General features: G+C 41.1%; 1 protein-coding gene across 3 annotated transcripts in view; it reads left to right on the top strand.

The window, feature by feature from the left end:
- LOC134223530 (lysM and putative peptidoglycan-binding domain-containing protein 1) overlaps positions 1 to 18,173 on the top strand; it is a 39,809-nt gene that overhangs the window by 18,909 nt on the left and 2,727 nt on the right. The window lies entirely within an intron of this gene.

The following is an 18,173-nucleotide window of genomic DNA, read 5'->3' as shown; positions in this document are numbered from 1 at the left end:
GAATCCCAGCAAACATGGGACAAATATACGTATGACGGCAGTGTAGGACAACACTGAGGCTGATTATATTTTCTTTAAACGTAGTGACCAATCTCAGTACCAATCAAATGAATGAATATGTGAAGAAGAAAACTGAGTAAGTTATTCTATGTTTTGAATAGCCATGCGACGTTTGTCAATATTCGGCCCAAATGCTCTGGTCTGAATCGCTAAGAAACCAATTCGAATCTATCCAACTCAGATCAATAAATGTGAGGAGTTAGATGTTCAAAGTCCAGATCCGTTATCAGACTCATAGTCGAATTAAGAAAAATCTTATTTTGGCGTGTTGATAGCCGGAATCGTGATTAGTTCTGTTTTGTGCGGTCCGAAAGTAAATCAATCAGTGCACAATCAAACATGTATCGAATCGGACGCAGATCTTTCGCGAAATCCGGGTGATTAGGTTATTTTGTGCTGTCAGAAAGCTAATCGATCAGTGCGGACAAAAAGTAAATCAATCAGGGCGCGATCTTTCGTATTGGATACAGAACTTTCGCGAAATCCTGATGTTTTGCTCTGTGCGGTCGGAAAGTAAATCAATCACTTCGCAATCGATCGTGTTTTGATTGCTCGTTTTCTTGTGTTTTCGCGTAGAATAATTGCTCAATGATCGAGATGCTTAGTTCTGCTTTGTGCGGGTGAGGAAAATAATTATTTCGTCGCTTACCAAGGCGACTTCTTAACCAGTTATCCCTTTCCCGTGGTGTTCACGGAGATGCAGAGGATTCCTCGATCTCTTGTAGCAGTGGGTGTCGAACTAAATTTCCTCTCTTAATCCTTAATCAAACTGTGAAGACGTGGCCGGCATCGTAATTAGTCTTGAATTAATGAAACTCCAAAGCTTGTAAAGTAAAAATAGTTTTCTAATCCTAAGAAGGCTATTCAATTGGTGAGCTGTGCATATTTGTTGTTTCTCGGTCAACCACGACTAGCAACTAAGAAGTGTACAGTCAATCAAGCTAAGATAGATTGATAGTCGGAGTCGCTATTGGACCCATTCTGATCAAGAAAAATTCATTGGACTTAAAAAACCAACTCTGAAGTGGGTCTGTCAGTGCATTGAATACACCATTCTACATAGTGCAGATAATGAAATCTAACTCTAAAGTATGTTTACCGATAATCGAAGTCTTTATCAGACCTAGTCGGATCATCTCTGGAATATGTTGTTTGGTGGCTGTTTGCTGTGGCTGAAATCGACATCAGGCCCGTTTGGATTGAGAAAACTTCTGGTTCAACAAAATCCAACACCAAAGTCGATGGTTGGAGTCAGAGTCTATTATATATAGAGCTACGCAAAGAGTGAAGCCAAATCTACCTATTGAACTGTCAAACCGTCTACCTATCGAGCAAAGTAAACAAATGATTGTTGGTAAGGCGGAAGTATTGTTTTCGCCTAATGATTGTTATGCTTATGGCGAATTAAAACGCATGAATTGAAATGTATTAGATTTGTTCTAGAAACAGCTTGAAAAAACTTCAATACACCCCCCAATAAAGTAGCAACAAGAAACTCACGTGTTTGCACTCTGTGGGTGACTTGGTTATCGAATTAGAAAGCTTTAGCAGTGAACGCTCCCGTGAAGTCACTTAAGGGTTGAGCAAAAATTAAAGGTGCAAACAGAATAACAAGAAGCTCGTTCAGAATAAGTGTAAGAAGATCCTCTTTGCGCAACTCTATATAATAGACTCTGGTTGGAGTCACCTTCGGATGGATGATCATTATTTTAGGAAATGTAAAGGATGATAGTTGTCAGAGCCTAGACCAATCCATGAGACGAGTTGATGTGAAAGAACAGATTGTTTTTTGTTTGTTAAAATCTAACCGAGATATCTGTCCCGCAAATTTTGAACTTTGTAGGTCGATTTATTATTTATCGGTGCATTAACTAATGAAATTCTCCAATTTCTCATAGCGTTATTATCGATTTCAGCGCCCCGTAGAGACTGGCGCCCTTGGCGGGGGCCAACCTAGCCAATCGCACGCTACGGCGCTGGCTGCTACTAACTGTATTCCGCTTTGATCTAAAATAAAGTAGGCGATGAAAAGAGGAAGCTATGGGAACATAAGTTTGATAAAAACAGCAGGGCAAATATTAACTTGATAAATCAAAGTTTTATTGATAGAGAAACAACGCGGGATTTAACAGGAACAACGTTTAATGTGAACAGGTTTCTACTGAATGGAGGTGTCAGTTTCATTCCAAATTTTCGACCACTATTCTAGTTTATTTGTAGTAATATATAGGTAGAAATAGTGGAGTATGATTATTAAATAATACTATTCTGAAATAAAAATAACTCACTAGCGTTACATGGTTATGATATCCCAAGCAGCACACGTTGAGCCAATCTTGTTGCAATAACCATATTGTGAGAGAATTCGGGCATATATAAGTAACTTTGATCGATGTGCAATATGTTTGTTGCTGGGGGTGTATACTGGTGATTGCGTGTACCACGATTAAGCGATTTTACGACAGATGCGAGACGATACGCATCGGCCTTGGACCTTGCAAAGAATCTCTGCTCTGGCTACGGACAAACAGGTGCCTCTGTTCAATGGTAGTCAGAGCATCGAGTCATCACTGGTGGAAGAATACGAGCCTTGGACCTTTGGCAGAATCTCCGCCTTCTGTTATTTGGAGTGACGAGGAATAGTTGGCAGAGAAGGGATAGTCGTATTGTTGAGTCCGACAAAGAAGCGCGAGTCGATAAAACCCGGTTGCGCCAACTAGAAATCAACAAAATTTGATAAATTTAATACTAGCCATGTACTGTTTTGACTCAAAATCCGAACATGACTCATGTTCCGAACTTTAGCTTTTAAATGCCCATTTTAACTTTATTCGTGTAATTTTCTCCACAGGAGTTTGAATTCGTTTGTTATCTTGATCCTCAGTGCGGAAAACCAATGACAGTTTTAGTTTTAGGGCGCTAAAACGCCAGTGTTCGGAATATGAGTCATGTTCGGGATTTGAGTCAGAACGGTACCAAAAACCAAGCCATTCGGTTGAGATGCGCCAGAGTAGTAAACCCTGCGGACGGGAATAGGGTCATTCATTTCATTTATTTAGTCTACATCTAAACAGATAACACTGAATCAACAATTTGGAACGGGAATAGGGTGTTTGTGCTATTTTATTACAATCTAACTTCCACTATCTGGCAGTGGCATTATGGATAACATATTCGTGCAACCATATTATTAATATAATTGCAAGAATTTTAGATCCGGGAGCTAAAAAGTAATAGTTCTATTGTAACCTATAGCCCGTTTCAATAAAGTATGCATTCCGAAGCTATAGCCGTACACAGAAAAAAATAATGAAACATAAACAGCGCGTACAACTTGACATGCGGAAATTTACGCTTTTCAACGCTGAAATGGTCCTCTTCCTAACAAGATTGCTTTCAACTTGTATGCAATACGGACGATTCACGACAAATATTGTATACATTTAGGCTATATCTCGTGTGGAATTACGCTAATAATGGTGTTCCATTCATGTGCATGATTTTTAGCGTAAATTTCAGTGGATTTTTCTATCTGTGTATACAATAAGTCCCGCATGATTGTACCCACAGAGTATCTGAAGTGCATACAAACTTCCTGAATTAAAATTGAATTCTTTTGATTTTGGCGCATATTTAATGTTAAAAATATAATTAACAATTTTCAGTTTATCATAAAATGGCTTACCATTTTCCTAAGTAATCTTTGAATCGAACATGTTTGTTCATCTGCATTGCGATTATCGCATTATGACATTGCATTGCCGTTGCTAACAATCGATCATCCTATCCTTGCACTAACATGCGGTTGTATATATATCGCCGACTGCGCTCACTGCTCTGGCCCTACACAGAAAAAAATAATGAAAAATAAACAGCGCGTAAAACTTGACATGCGAAAATTTACGCTATTCAACGCTGAAATGGTCCTCTTGCCAACAAGATTGTTTACAACTTGTTTGCAATATTGACGATTCACGTCGAATATTGTATACATTTAGGCTATATCCCGTATGGAATTACGCTAATAATGGCGTTCCATTTATGTGCATGATTTTTAGCGTAAATGTCAGTGGATTTTTCTATCTGTGTACTTATTGTGGCAAACTGGTGCGAAGCACCGCACAAAAAGAAGAGCCCAAAAACCAACTACACTGAACGACGGCCGAATGAGACTCACGTTGCGAACGGGAAAAAGAGGTGCTGCCAAAATGGTCCAATACCCTACTTTAACGTTGATAATCAAATGTTTCAATATAACTGGAAAATTGGTGGAGAGTTTCCGAGTCGATTGATATATAAATCTCAAAAATCCATCGAAAGATGAATGCGCTGTTAACGTTCAAAATCTTACATGATTTCGTGACGGTCTCGGATTTGGAAATTTTCATTTGTCACCCTGTATCCGAGTCTTCCCCTAAGACGTAGTTTACGTCAAAATGCATTTCAAACAAATGCAATTTTCTCAGCGAATAACTGTCCAATTTTGCAAATTAATACACCGTTGGAAAGATAATTGTCTAAACTTTAAAAAGGGTACGTTGTTGACGTTTCACGGTTAATAAAAATTAGTAAAAACCCAGATTAATCCACCTAGCGTTGGTGATGCCTTTCTCGCAATTAGTTAAGACACCGACCTTATATGGGGCCTAAATGGTTCGGTGTACCATTTTCTTCATAACTTTTAAACGCAATGACCGTTATCAAATTCAATAGTGATCAACAAGGCTTTGTCCTCTGTCGAATAAAACTTGTTGCGAAAAAATCGGTTAAGAATTACTATACGAAAAGTTGTCTAATGTTTTCTTTAGATTTTGTGCACACACACACACATACACACATACATACACACGGACAGACAAACATGTGCTCAGTTCGTCGAGCTGAGTCGATTGGTATATAACACTATGGGTCTCAGAGGCTTCTATAAAAACTGCGTTTTCGGAGTGAAATGATTGTTGTACGAGAAAGGCAAAATGGGCAATTATTGAAAAAAATGTTTTTTTGCTAAATTTGGACTATACCTAACAAGCAGGGCCGAGCAGTCTCAAGAGACCACCACCACAGTTCAGTTTGGGGTCTATACTATAGACACTATAGGTTCCATAGACGAGCTGAGGCGAAGACGAGTGTAGCCAAACGAGCATGACATCACGATTGCAATCCAAACAACGGAGCATGTGACGTCAAATTCGCGTGGTACACTGTGAAAAAGTGAAAAAACACACTTAATCGAAACGACCCGACCGTGCCTGCGGTCGTCTATGGAACCTATAGTGTCTATAGTCTATACTATCTGCGGGACGAGAATCCAGCTGCGGATAGCTGCGGATGAGCGTCATTTTGGCACAAGATTGAAAAAATTGATTTTTTTGTTAATTAGATTATCGATACGATTATCGATTCTGCGAGCACAAGCCAATAAAATCATACAAATTAAACACAGCTTGAAAGGTGGAACTATTAAATGTGAAATTAAATCTTAAAAATGTTACGCACTTAATTATTATTATTGTTAAAAATGGGTAAAAACAGATCGAAAATTATCATCCCATATAGACGAATCCAAGTAAAAATAAGAAGAAGACACACGACGGCGTTAACTTTGACAGATCCTACAGCACAGCATAGGAAGATCATTTTAAAATGCTTTTAATAAATTCTAGACAAAATGTAATTAAAATCTGATTGAAGTATGATACGGAAAAAGTTCCGAACTGTATGATAGATACATTTTTGGAAAATATTCAAAAAATTGAGATAAGCTTCCGAATATGTAATTCAGAACTTTTTCCGTACCCTACATTAATCAGATTTTAATTACAATTTGTCTAGAATTTATTATAAGCATTTTAAAATTATCTCCCTATGCTGTACTGTAGGATCTGTCAAAGTTAACACCGTCGTGTGTCTTCTTCTTATTTTTACTTGGATTCGTCTATAACAGCGGTTCTCAACCTGGGGTACATGTACCCCTGGGGGTACCTTCGCTAGCCCTAAGGGGTACCTCGGACAAAAATGCGTTATGGCGGACATATTACAATTTCAATCAAAATTCATTGATAAAGTTTTGAAAATTGTGAATTTTTAATTTCAAAAATTTATATTGTACATAATATGTAATGCGATCAATAAATCCCAATTGAATCCTGCCTTTCACAACCAGCACAATGTACACTAACAGAAATCCACAATTTTTTAAAGGCAAAAATCTAAAAAAAATTACAAAAAAAATTTATGCGTCTGTTAACAATCATCCGCTATAGGCGAATCCACTTAAAGGTTGTTAGTTAATGAGGGTAATGTGGGAAATGCTATAGTAAAATGTATGATGCCACACATAATGAATATGATTGGATTTTTGTCAGTGTATGAAGGGCTGCAGAACAAAAGATCAAACGAACAAAACGTCGAATGAACAAAATGATTTTTTTTCACTAAAACTTGTTTGCTTCGTTGCAAGAGGATTAGAAGCATCCTTTTACGCCTCTCGGAAGCATTCTTCCAAGCAGCTCGAAGGCTTCCTTTTAAGAGGCTCGGAAGCCTCCTTTCAAGTGGTTAGGCTGCCTTCTTTCAAGAGGCTCGGAAGCCTCCTTTCAAGAGGTTCGGAAGCCTCCTTTCAAGAGGCTCGGAAGCCTCCTCTCAAGAGGCTCGGAAGCCTCCTCTCAAGAGGCTCGGAAGCCTCCTCTCAAGAGGCTCGGAAGCCTCCTCTCAAGAGGCTCGGAAGCCTCCTCTCAAGAGGCTCGGAAGCCTCCTCTCAAGAGGCTCGGAAGCCTCCTCTCAAGAGGCCCGGAAGCCTCCTCTCAAGAGGCTCGGAAGCCTCCTCTCAAGAGGCTCGGAAGCCTCCTCTCAAGAGGCTCGGAAGCCTCCTCTCAAGAGGCTCGGAAGCCTCCTCTCAAGAGGCTCGGAAGCCTCCTTTCAAGAGGCTCGGAAGCCTCCTCTCAAGAGGCTCGGAAGCCTCCTCTCAAGAGGCTCGGAAGCCTCCTCTCAAGAGGCTCGGAAGCCTCCTCTCAAGAGGCTCGGAAGCCTCCTCTCAAGAGGCTCGGAAGCCTCCTCTCAAGAGGCTCGGAAGCCTCCTCTCAAGAGGCTCGGAAGCCTCCTCTCAAGAGGCTCGGAAGCCTCCTCTCAAGAGGCTCGGAAGCCTCCTCTCAAGAGGCTCGGAAGCCTCCTCTCAAGAGGCTCGGAGCCTCCTCTCAAGAGGCTCGGAAGCCTCCTCTCAAGAGGCCCGGCTGCCTCCTCTCAAGAGGCTCGGAAGCCTCCTCTCAAGAGGCCTGGAAGCCTCCTCTCAAGAGGCTCAAGCCTCCTCTCAAGAGGCCTGGAAGCCTCCTTCCAAGCGGCCCGGAAGCCTCCTCTCAAGAGGCTCGGAAGCCTCCTCTCAAGAGGCTCGGAAGCCTCCTCTCAAGAGGCTCGGAAGCCTCCTCTCAAGAGGCTCGGAAGCCTCCTCTCTAGAGGGTCGGGAGCTTCCTCTCAAGAGGCTCGGGAGCCTCCTCTCAAGAGGCTCGGGAGCCTCCTCTCAAGAGGCTCGGGAGCCTCCTCTCAAGAGGCTCGGAAGCCTCCTCTTAAGAGCCTCGGAAGCCTCCTCTCAAGAGGCCCGGAAGCCTTCTCTCAAGAGGCTCGGAAGCCTCCTCTCAAGAGGCTCGGAAGCCTTCTCTTAAGAGGCTCGGAAGCCTCCTCTCAAGAGGCTCGGAAGCCTCCTCTCAAGAGGCTCGGAAGCCTCCTCTCAAGAGGCTCGGAAGCCTCCTCTCAAGAGGCTTGGAAGCCTCCTCTCAAGAGGCTCGGAAGCCTCCTCTCAAGAGGCTTGGAAGCCTCCTCTCAAGAGGCTCGGAAGCCTCCTCTCAAGAGGCTTGGAAGCCTCCTCTCAAGAGGCTCGGAAGCCTCCTCTCAAGAGGCTCGGAAGCCTCCTCTCAAGAGGCTCGGAAGCCTCCTCTCACGAGGCTCGGAAGCCTCCTCTCAAGAGGCTCGGAAGCCTCCTCTCAAGAGGCTCGGAAGCCTCCTTTCAAGAGGCTCGAAAGCCTCTTTCAAGAGGCTCAAAAGCCTCCTCTCAAGAGGCCCGAAGCCTCCTCTCAAGAGGCCCGAAGCCTCTTTCCAAGAGGCTTGGAAGGATCCTTTCATGAGGCTCAGAAGCCTCCTTCCAAGAGGGTCGGAAGCCTTCTTTCAAGAGGCTCGGAAGCCTCATTTCAAAAAGCTCAAAAGCCTTCTTTTCTAGAGGCTCAAAAGCCTCCTTTCCTATATACTCAAAAACCTCCTTTCAAGATGCTCGGAAGCCTTCTTGCAAGTGGTTAGGTTGCCATCTTTCAAGAGGCTCGTAAGCCTGCTTTCAAGAGGCTCGGAAGTCTACTTTCAAGTGGTTCGGAAGCCTTCTTTCAAGAGGTTAGGATGCCTTCTTTCAAGAGGCTCGTAAGCCTCTTCTCAAGAGGCTCGGGTGGCTCCTTTCAAGAGGCTCGGAAGTCTTTTTTCAAGAGCCTTTCTAGAGGCTCAAAAGCCTCTTTTCAAGAGGCTCAAAAGCCTCATTTCAAGAAGCCCCGAAGCCTCTTTCCAAGAGGATCTGAAGCCTCCTTTCAAGAGGCTCGGAAGCATCGCTTCAAGAAGCTCAGAATACTTCTTTCAATACTCTTGGAAGCGTACTATCAAAAGGCTCAGAAACGTTCTTTCAAGATGCAACGGAAGCTTCCTTTTAAGTGGCTCGAAAACCACCTTCAAGAGGTTCAAAAGCCTCTAATAAAGAGGCGCGGAAGCCTACTCTAAAGGGAATCAAAAGCTTAAAGGAGCTTCCCTTCAAAGGGCTCGGAATTATGTTTTCAAGAGGATTGGAAGCCTATTTTCGAGAGGGGGTACCTCAAATCATGCAAAAGTTCGAAGGGGTACCTCTCAAGATAAAGGTTGAGAACCGCTGGTCTATAAGAACTGTATCTATCCAACTGGCCAAAAATGTTTTTAATGTTTTCATGAAAACTTTGTTTATATATTCCCAAAGTTTATATATTCAGCGGGAAAATTCTCCCTATCTTTTAACACGGTGGCTATCTTGACGTTTACCTTCGCAGTCGAACTTGCGAGCGTAAGACCGCCGCGAAAAAGATAAGTGCGACAATATATTGTGCAATAGTTATTTAATAAAAATGAAATCTGAAAAGCATTGTTTATGATAATATGGAGCATCGTAGTCCAAATATCCAGATATCTTGATTGAAAAAACTCGTTACTGAAAAAAATATACGAAGCATTCAAAGTACGAGTTGATCAACCCAGCGCAGACGGAGCAGGCCAGCACAACAGGAAACGTGTGTCGAAAAGCATTTTCAATTCCTTTCCAAAGAATTACTTTCCAAAGTTTTGGACATCGACGAAGAACTTATTGTTAGATTTCGTAATATTTTAATAGTAATCAATTGCCAAGATCCATTGTAAAGAAACATATCGGCGGTATACTAATTTGTATGATTGATATAAAATCCCAGCAACAGTGCAAAAAGTACTCTCTCACGCTGGAAGCATAATAATCCATTCGCCGGCTCCTCTTGGCATGTTATTGTTAGCTGAAGAAGCAGCAGAGTGGCAACATAAACTACTAAAAAATGACACGAGTTGATAATCTACATAACGTATTTATTCGAGCTATGAGTTAATCTGATCCTTTAATAAGTTTAGTAAATCTAGGTAATAGAATACGAAAGAACGTATCACTTGAATATTCAGATTTTGTAAAATCACTTTTATTATTCGAAGATCTTGACAGCTCTGAAAATTTAAACGCTGAAGGCAATGCACTAGACGAACTAATGGACGATGTTGAACAACTGGATGATGATTTTGCTTTTGATGAAAATGAATAGAATTGCTTGTGAATTTGATTTAGTTAATGAATACAATTGTTATTACAATTTATCAATGGAAATTATGTTTTCATTTATTTATTTAGTATTCATCTAAATTCCCATAGTGCAATGGCGGGCATAGAAAAGCTTTCGATTAATAAATAAATAATAGAATATTGTGGATTTACTTGACCAATGGATTCAAAGGTCGGTTCACTTGCCTATTTTAAACGTTCCCTTTTCCTGCAAGGTTTGCCAAACTCAATAAATGTTTGGTAGATTACCTTGTTTTTTGCTCCTTGTCTATCAAAACAGATGTCAAAACATTGGAAACAGAAAGAGAAGTCCGAGGGAAACAGCAAAGACGGGTGTGAAGGTGAAAACGGCGATTTCAACGACCGTTCAACAGGCGGATGGTACGACACCATGTTTTTGCAGCCAACATCTCAGTGTAAAATTCATTATAGTATGTGTTTTGTTTACAAGCATCACATTTGATTCTCATTAGGATACAGAACTGTCAGTAGGATACGGCCGCGCAATGTTGGCTGCAAAACAAACCTATTGTGTGAGATAGGGATGCCACCGGGCTGCCGTTCAAGGAGCGACTATTTCGAACGGTCGGGTCCAATTAGGCTATCCATGAGGACATTCAGCGATGGGACTGACAATCAATATCAAAACAAAGTGTGTATGCAGTTGAAGGTAACTCACTGCTGGTGTTAACCGGGCTTTACATTTTCCTTTGAATCGTTGTGTCAGTCCGGTCTATAGATGTCAAAAAATTCAAGTAAACAAAAATCGTCAGCTGATCGCAGCTGTCTTATGGATTGCCTTATAGGGAAATCCACGTACAATACTAAGTTGAAAAGCATGTCAGGTTCCAGTTGGAATGTAGAGCCATAGAAGAAGAAGAAGATTTGAGTGTTTTATGTATGTATCGTGAAGAGGAGATGCAGAACTTGGTATTAGATATCAAGCAGACTAAATATGTGGAAAATTTCTACTCCTTATTACAGGAAGCGCAAAATTCCGCTAGGGAAGATCCATTAATTACGTAACGCAAAAATTGACCCTTTTCAACCCCCCTCCCCCCTCCCCCCTATGTCACACTTTTTGTATGAATCACTGAAATTTTTTGTATGGATTGTCACACTTTGGTCAACCCCCCCCCTCTTCCCTCTAAGCGTTACGTAATTTGGGGATGTTCCCCTACTAGGGGGTCCACTTTTGGACATTTTACCCTATTTTAAGTAGCGATGCCTCGATTACTGTCGGGAAACAAAAATCAGCTTTCTGATTATAACCAGGGAATCAATATTCGAGCAACGCCTTAAAATATACCCTTTGTCATCAACAGAGCTTATTACTGACAAACGCACCTTGCAACCTGAGACGTCTCAGCAGAATACAATATGACAAGAATCATTTGCCTTGCATGCTTTGATATTTCCGAGAATACGAGGCTATTTTTGTAATTAGCGTTAGATTCTCGAATATTTCCATGAAAGTAGTAACTACGATAGCATAAAACCGACATTTGCTCTAGAGAGAATGCAAAATTACGGAATGAAAAGTTAGCAACAAAATTGTTTTCTTTTTTGTCGTGGACAAAATTTTTCGGATCTTTGTCATTATTGTCTCTGACAAAAACAAAGCTTTGTCGTTGGTTCTCTTTTGTCGCTTGTTTCGTATGCGCATCGATGAAAAATTGATTCCCTGATTATTACCCATTTAAACAAATATATAAAATTTATTCAGTGAGTGCAACTAATTAGGGTTGCCAACAGTACGGCCCTCGCTTTCATTTTTGTGGCCGCGGTTTGTTAGAAGAAAAAAAATCATAATCGGCCCGTAATCTATTCCAAGCTATTTTATCTTGAGACACAATAACCAGAAGAGAAAAGCTTTCGCAGAAGATTTGAAATCTTCTTCATTAGCATTATATCCCCCACTGGGACATTGCCGCCTCGCAGCATATTGTTCATTAAGCACTTTCACAGTAATTAACTGCGAGCAGTGTTGTCCTATACTCTGTGCAAAGAATCTTCTCTTTGATTTTACTCCATCTAAACGATCTTATAGTCTGATACTAATGACACACTGCACTGGTGGTATAAGTATATGGACCATGGATTAACTGAGTAAGTGCAACCAATAGACGGATATTTGAATTTTCTGAATGTCATGGCAAACTGTCAAAATATGCACGCCAGAGCCAGTTGAGCGCGCGCACTGAAGTGTTTTCACTGAAGTGTATTTTCAGCGCGCGCCATAAACCGTACTCCCTCCATTCAGGATCTGCCTTCCATCCCACGCTATAGAAAGTCACATCGATACATGACTCACCTCCCGGACCTCTGAACGTTCAACAGGACCACGTTCAGTCTCACTGGCGTGGCAAGATTGATACAGATTGATACTGTTCTGGACTTGTCCGCAATTCAATTGCCATTCCCAGCTAGGATGCAATACGGGACCGATAGCAGCGCAACATCAGTCTTGTTCTCACATACCGACTGTTGAAGCAACGCTTGCGCTGCCTCGCAGTGGTTGACATTCAACTTAGTTACTTGCATCTCCGACCCCGTTTGGTAGCCGGGTGTTTGTTGGCTACGCCAAGAGCGCAGATAAGCTCCACACCTCCGGCATAGCCTACTTCGATCTGGGTGCATCTTGTGCAGCCACTATACCAATAGCACATAACATATAGGCATCTTTTCCGTGGAATGTGGTCCTTCCATAATTTTGGAACGCTAGCGAACCTAGCGGTGGAAGTCAAGCTTTACTGAACAACACGCATTAGACAGAGCAGTATCGCATACTTTGCTTTCTCTTTCTTTCGCCTTGGAAATACGGGAGCGCCGTTCGTCGATTGTTGATACACAAAGCGCCTACTTTGAAATTTGTAATTTGTTCTACACTCTGAAAAATCTTCACGTCATGTTTACCTGAAAACAAATGTGGTTCTCATCCACCACACTTTTCACGTAAGAGTGACCTGAATGGCATGTAACCTGAACAAAACTTAGCTTCGGTGAGTTACGTGATTTATCAGGTGAATCTGACTGGATTTTCCAGTACTAATGACGTGAAGTTTGAAAGTAGTTACGTGTTTGATCAGGTGAACCTTACGTGATTGCTACGTACTGGTTACGTGAACTTTTAGTGAAAGCTACATGATATCAGGTATGCTTTGAAATATAATACAATTTTTTTTTTTAAATGAATGCAAAATAAGTTAGTAACTGCCAGCAGCCGTAAATAGGAAACCTCTTCGAGTTGCTGATGCGTTGAAATGCATTTGATGCAAAATGATGTCTTTAATATTAGACAAGGAATGCTGTCATTCTGCAATTGCACTTCGGAGTTATCGCTAAACACTGTTGGAGAACAAATCAACGAATGTCGAATGAGATTTATCAGATTTGGACAGCAATGTTGAAACTAGATTCTTTCACAAACATTGCTGCTATTTCCGATGTTGAACCAATCAAAAGGTAGTCCATCCTTGGACGTTGAAATCTGAAATAATTTTTTTATGCTAACGCTACCGAAAAACTATAGTTCTAGACTTCATGTAGCTTAAACTTCTTCCAAATCACTTTTCTACGAATCTTCTACATTTCATGCGACTTCCGTTGATATTTTTTCCAAGGAGGGAACTGAAGGTTCGGAAAATTCTCGCCTAGTTGCACCTAAAATATCCTTTACCTCTGCGAAGCACAACTATGTTTAGGTTATGTATCATTCATTCTTACGTGATTGTTAAGTCACTTCCACGTGAAAAGAATGGTGGACGATAACCACGTTTGTTTTCAGGTAAATCTGACGTGAAGATTGTTTACTATGCTGGTTTTCCGTAAATGCCGAAGCTGCAATCACACTAACACAATCTCAGTTAAGTTGTTTACGAATACATACAAACATATTCACCAAGATTTTTAGTAAAAGTTACGTGAATTTCAGGTGAACATTACCAACGTCACGTAACAATCGTCGTTTGTTCAAGACAGTTCAGTTACGTGATTTTTCACGTGAATATGACATAATGATTATTTAGAGTGTATGATGACAATCTGTTTTGTGCCAATAGGGTGGTTCAAAAAAACATGTTCTGAGTGTCCTCTGAAAATTTGAGCTCATTTGGAATAAAACTGATTTAGCACAAGCGATTTTAAGTTTGCATGCAAATCACTATGGGGAAATTTATTTTTTCATTATACTGTTAATAACGCTTCAATGGGGCCCTACTTAGCGGTGCGGTAAGCCGCGCGGCTACAAAGCAAAACCATGCTGATGGTGGCTGGGTTCGATTCCCGGTGTGGGTCTAGGCAATTTTCGGAATGGAAATTGACTCGACTTCCCTGGGCATAAAAGTATCATCGTGTTAGCCTCATGATATACGAATGCAAAATGGTAACCTGGCTTAGAAACCTCGCAGTTAATAACTGTGGAAGTGATTAATGAATACTAAGCTGCGAGGCGGCTCTGTCCCAGTGTGGGGATGTAATGCCAATAAGAAGAAGAAGAAGAAGAACGCTTCCCCATTAAGCGCAGGTTAAAAGAAAACCTACATAGCTAAAAGGAATACCCAACAGCTTTCACCCAACGAAAACCGCATGTTGATTAATCGCCCCAATAATTAGTAATCGATTTTAATACAGGTTGCGAATCTTTAGTCATGATCGTTAAACTTCTTTCAGGGCATCACTGAAATGTGCAATGCAACCAGGGGGAGAAGGCGGAGCACTGAATCCCTACCCCAACATGTGCGACATCTGGATTTGGTTCTAAACTGTAAACAACAGTGTTAATTCTCTACCACCTTTTTGTTATGGCGAGGCAATTTTTATGCACACTTTTGTTTTCGATATTTTATCAAAATTAAACACTCAATCATGCAGCAATATAAAGATGTGGTATGCTTGAGATAACTGCTTGATCATAGGGACTCGAAAAAGAATTTATTTGCAGTAACTAACCGAATATAAAAATGTTCACATTAACGATTGCGCCCTAACACCGGTTCTAAGCTTCGATGCAGAGTACACGAGCTTTGTTCGCCAGTGACAGGCATATGAGGCCCTTGAATGCAACATAGTAGCATGAATTTGTGTGTGCTATCTTTCGCGCCACGAGCAGCAATGTTGCCTGTTGAGGAGTTATGCAATCAGCTCCAGAAAACCACGGTATAGATTAAATTCGATTACTAATTATTGGAACGATTAATTAAGATGGTGTCAGACCATTAGGCCGAAGGCCATTTGGCCGAAGGTCATTAGGCCGAATGGCCATTAGGCCGAATAGCCATTAGGCCGAGCGGTCATTAGGCCGAATTACCAAAAAGAAGCAAGAAGTGCAAAGTGAGAAGTTTTTTTTTCACCTTACCCCTTCTTCCTTCTCCCTTCTTGCATCTTCCTTCTTCCTTTTTCCTTCTTTCTTCTTCCTTCTTCCTTCTTCTTTTTTCCTTCTTCCTTCTATCTTCATTCTTCTTCCCTCTTCCTTCTACCTTCTTTATTATTCCTTTTTCTTTATTATTTTTTCTTTCTTGCGTTTTCTTCCTTCTTTCTTCCTTCTTCCTCCTGACTCATTCTTTCTTATTTCTTCTTCCTTCTGCCTTCTTCCTTTTTCCTTTTTTCTTCCTTCTTTCTGCTTCCTTCTTACTTCTTCCTTCTTCTTACTTCAGTCACCCTTCTTCCTTCATCCTTCTTCCTTCTTTCTGCTTCCTTCTTACTTCTTCCTTCTTCTTACTTCAGTCACCCTTCTTCCTTCATCCTTCTTCCTTCTTTCTGCTTCCTTCTTCTTTCTTCATTCTTCCTTTATCCTTCTTCCTTCTTCTTCTACTTTCTTTATTATTCCTTCTTCTTTATTGTTTCTTCTTTCTTCCTCCTGCCTAATTATTTCTTATTTCTTCTTCCTTTTTCTTTTTTCCTTCTTTCTTCTTCTTCCTTCTTCCTTTTTCCTTCTTTCTTCTTCTTCTTTCTTCCTTTTTCCTTCTTTCTTCTTCCTTCTTCCTCCTCACTCTTCCTTTTTCCTTCTTCCTTCTTACTTTTTACTTCTAGCTCCATTTTCCTTCTTCCTTTCTACTTCTTCCCCATTGGGCACCACTCACTTCTAACTCCCCAGTTCTCATTCGGCCTAATGGCCATTCGGCCTAATGACCGTTCGGCCTAATGGCCTTCGGCCTAGTGACCTTCGGCCTAATGACCCAGCATCAATTAAGATGCGGTTTTCACAGAGTGAAAGCTAGGTATGTAGGTTTTCTTTTAACCTACGCTTAATGGGGAAGCGTTATTAACAGTAGGGGTGATCGGGGCAATATGGGCCGCCTAAGGAAATCGTTCCGAAAAGCGCTGAAAAGCTCAAAAAAACATCGTTCAAATGTAGTTGACTTATACTAGACAATGTTACCTTTCATATAACGTCGATGAATGACGAAAAATGCGTTTGGAAATTGTTGGAATGCACTTTTGAAAATGTATTGATTTCAATGTGTGTTCCCGACTATACGGGGCAATATGAGCCACCATTTGGGGCAGTATGGGCCACCCATCCAAAACGTTTATTTAGGCGTAAAATGTATTGTAATATGATATTCCTACAACCGTTGTGAGTATTCCATACCAAATAAAATTAAAAAACCGCACAACAGCGGACTGAACCGATTTGCCACTCTTCACCGTTTGAACAGCCACATTTCAATTGGCCAATGGTCATTTTTTTCTGTTTCAATCGCAGTAATGCGGTGTTGTAATTTTTCCGTAATGAATCTTACATATATGATAATATTCTTGTATTTGACTACTGAAATTTGAACTTGTTCGTATTTTAAGGCCTGATATCTTGCTCTGTGCAGGTATGCCCATATTGCCCCATAGAGACTGGTTTTGGAAAAAAAAAGTTTTATGATAAACTCAGATTTATATCAATACAAACATGTGTGTACAATATTCTATTTTAATATATCTTTTGATTGTGGTGTATTTTTGACCTGTATTTTAATCAGTTTTGTGTCAAAACCTTATTTATAAACTTCAAATCTTATAATAATTTTGCCTATGCAGCGAAAATTTACATTTTCAAGTGTATTTTCATGTTTGAATTGAATTTTAATGCGGTTTTCACATTGATGCATATGTGTAGCATCCTCTTAAAGATCTTATAACTTTTACATGCTAAAACTTGTCAATAAGCTCAAAATGAGGGTGGCTCATATTGCCCCGTATGTTCATATTGCCCCTACTACCCCTATAATGAAAAAATAAATTTCCCCATACTAATTTGCATGCAAACTTGAAACGGCTTGTGCTAAATCAGTTTTAATCCAAATGAGCTCAAATTTTCAGAGGACACACAGAACATGATAGACTTTAAATTAAGCACTGTGGAGCAGAATCAATTTTTTGAACCACCCTACTATACCATGTCTCCGGTTTCGGTTATTTCATCCAGGCACCGACACTGGACTACTTCTGATAGGCATAGGGCCTTAACATGCAATCCTTTACCCAGCACCGGTTTTGTTAACCTTTTATACACAGCACTCTTATGCGCAGCACTCCACTTCAGGACAAGAATCATCTCACCCTTCTGCGTTCTGCGAATAAAGTTGTCATCCTCACCCATGCCAGTGAGTTTTTCATCGCTTCTTATGGCCCTCAGTATATCGGCCCAGCTTTTGACCTCGGCTTTGACAATAATTGCCTCGCCTCTGTCCCTCCCACTACGGCTATTGGAAGGTTCGTCCTTTCGCATACGGGTGTTACCATTCTTGGTCACCGCTCCTTTCTCCCTCTCAGCCATGTTCTTTGCAACTTCATTTTCCGCTCGTTTCGCTTTTTTGGGGTTCACGACCTCCCTCCATGAAACGCGATCCTCCATGCAAACTTCAGCACCCTTTTTTGTTGGAGACACTTGCTCCCGCCGTTCCTTAGGGTCAGCCGTTTTCCTGAACTTTTCCCGACGTTTGGCTGTACCCTACCTCTCTGGTGGTACTGGCTTGCCACTAGCTCCTTTCTGATCGGCTTCCAATCCGACCTTACTGAGCTTAAGTGTTGCACCGATGACGGCTACAGCGTCGATACACCTATGCCTGGCGTATTGTAGAGGTGCATAACCGTCAGTCTTGGGCGATGTTCCTTCAGTTTCCCCACACGTTTATAGTCCCCAGGTCCGATACCACAGCGTATAGCCAGCGTGTTCGTGGCCTTCCGTAAAGTCGCTGGCTTCAATCCGGTTCACTATTGAATATTGTTTTCACTGTTCTATCTTTCGGTATTCGCACTAAGAGACCAGCCC

Source organism: Armigeres subalbatus, chromosome 1, assembly GCF_024139115.2.
Source record: "Armigeres subalbatus isolate Guangzhou_Male chromosome 1, GZ_Asu_2, whole genome shotgun sequence".
Classification (NCBI taxonomy): Eukaryota; Metazoa; Arthropoda; class Insecta; order Diptera; family Culicidae; genus Armigeres; species Armigeres subalbatus.
This window is presented reverse-complemented; position numbering and strand designations above follow the sequence as displayed.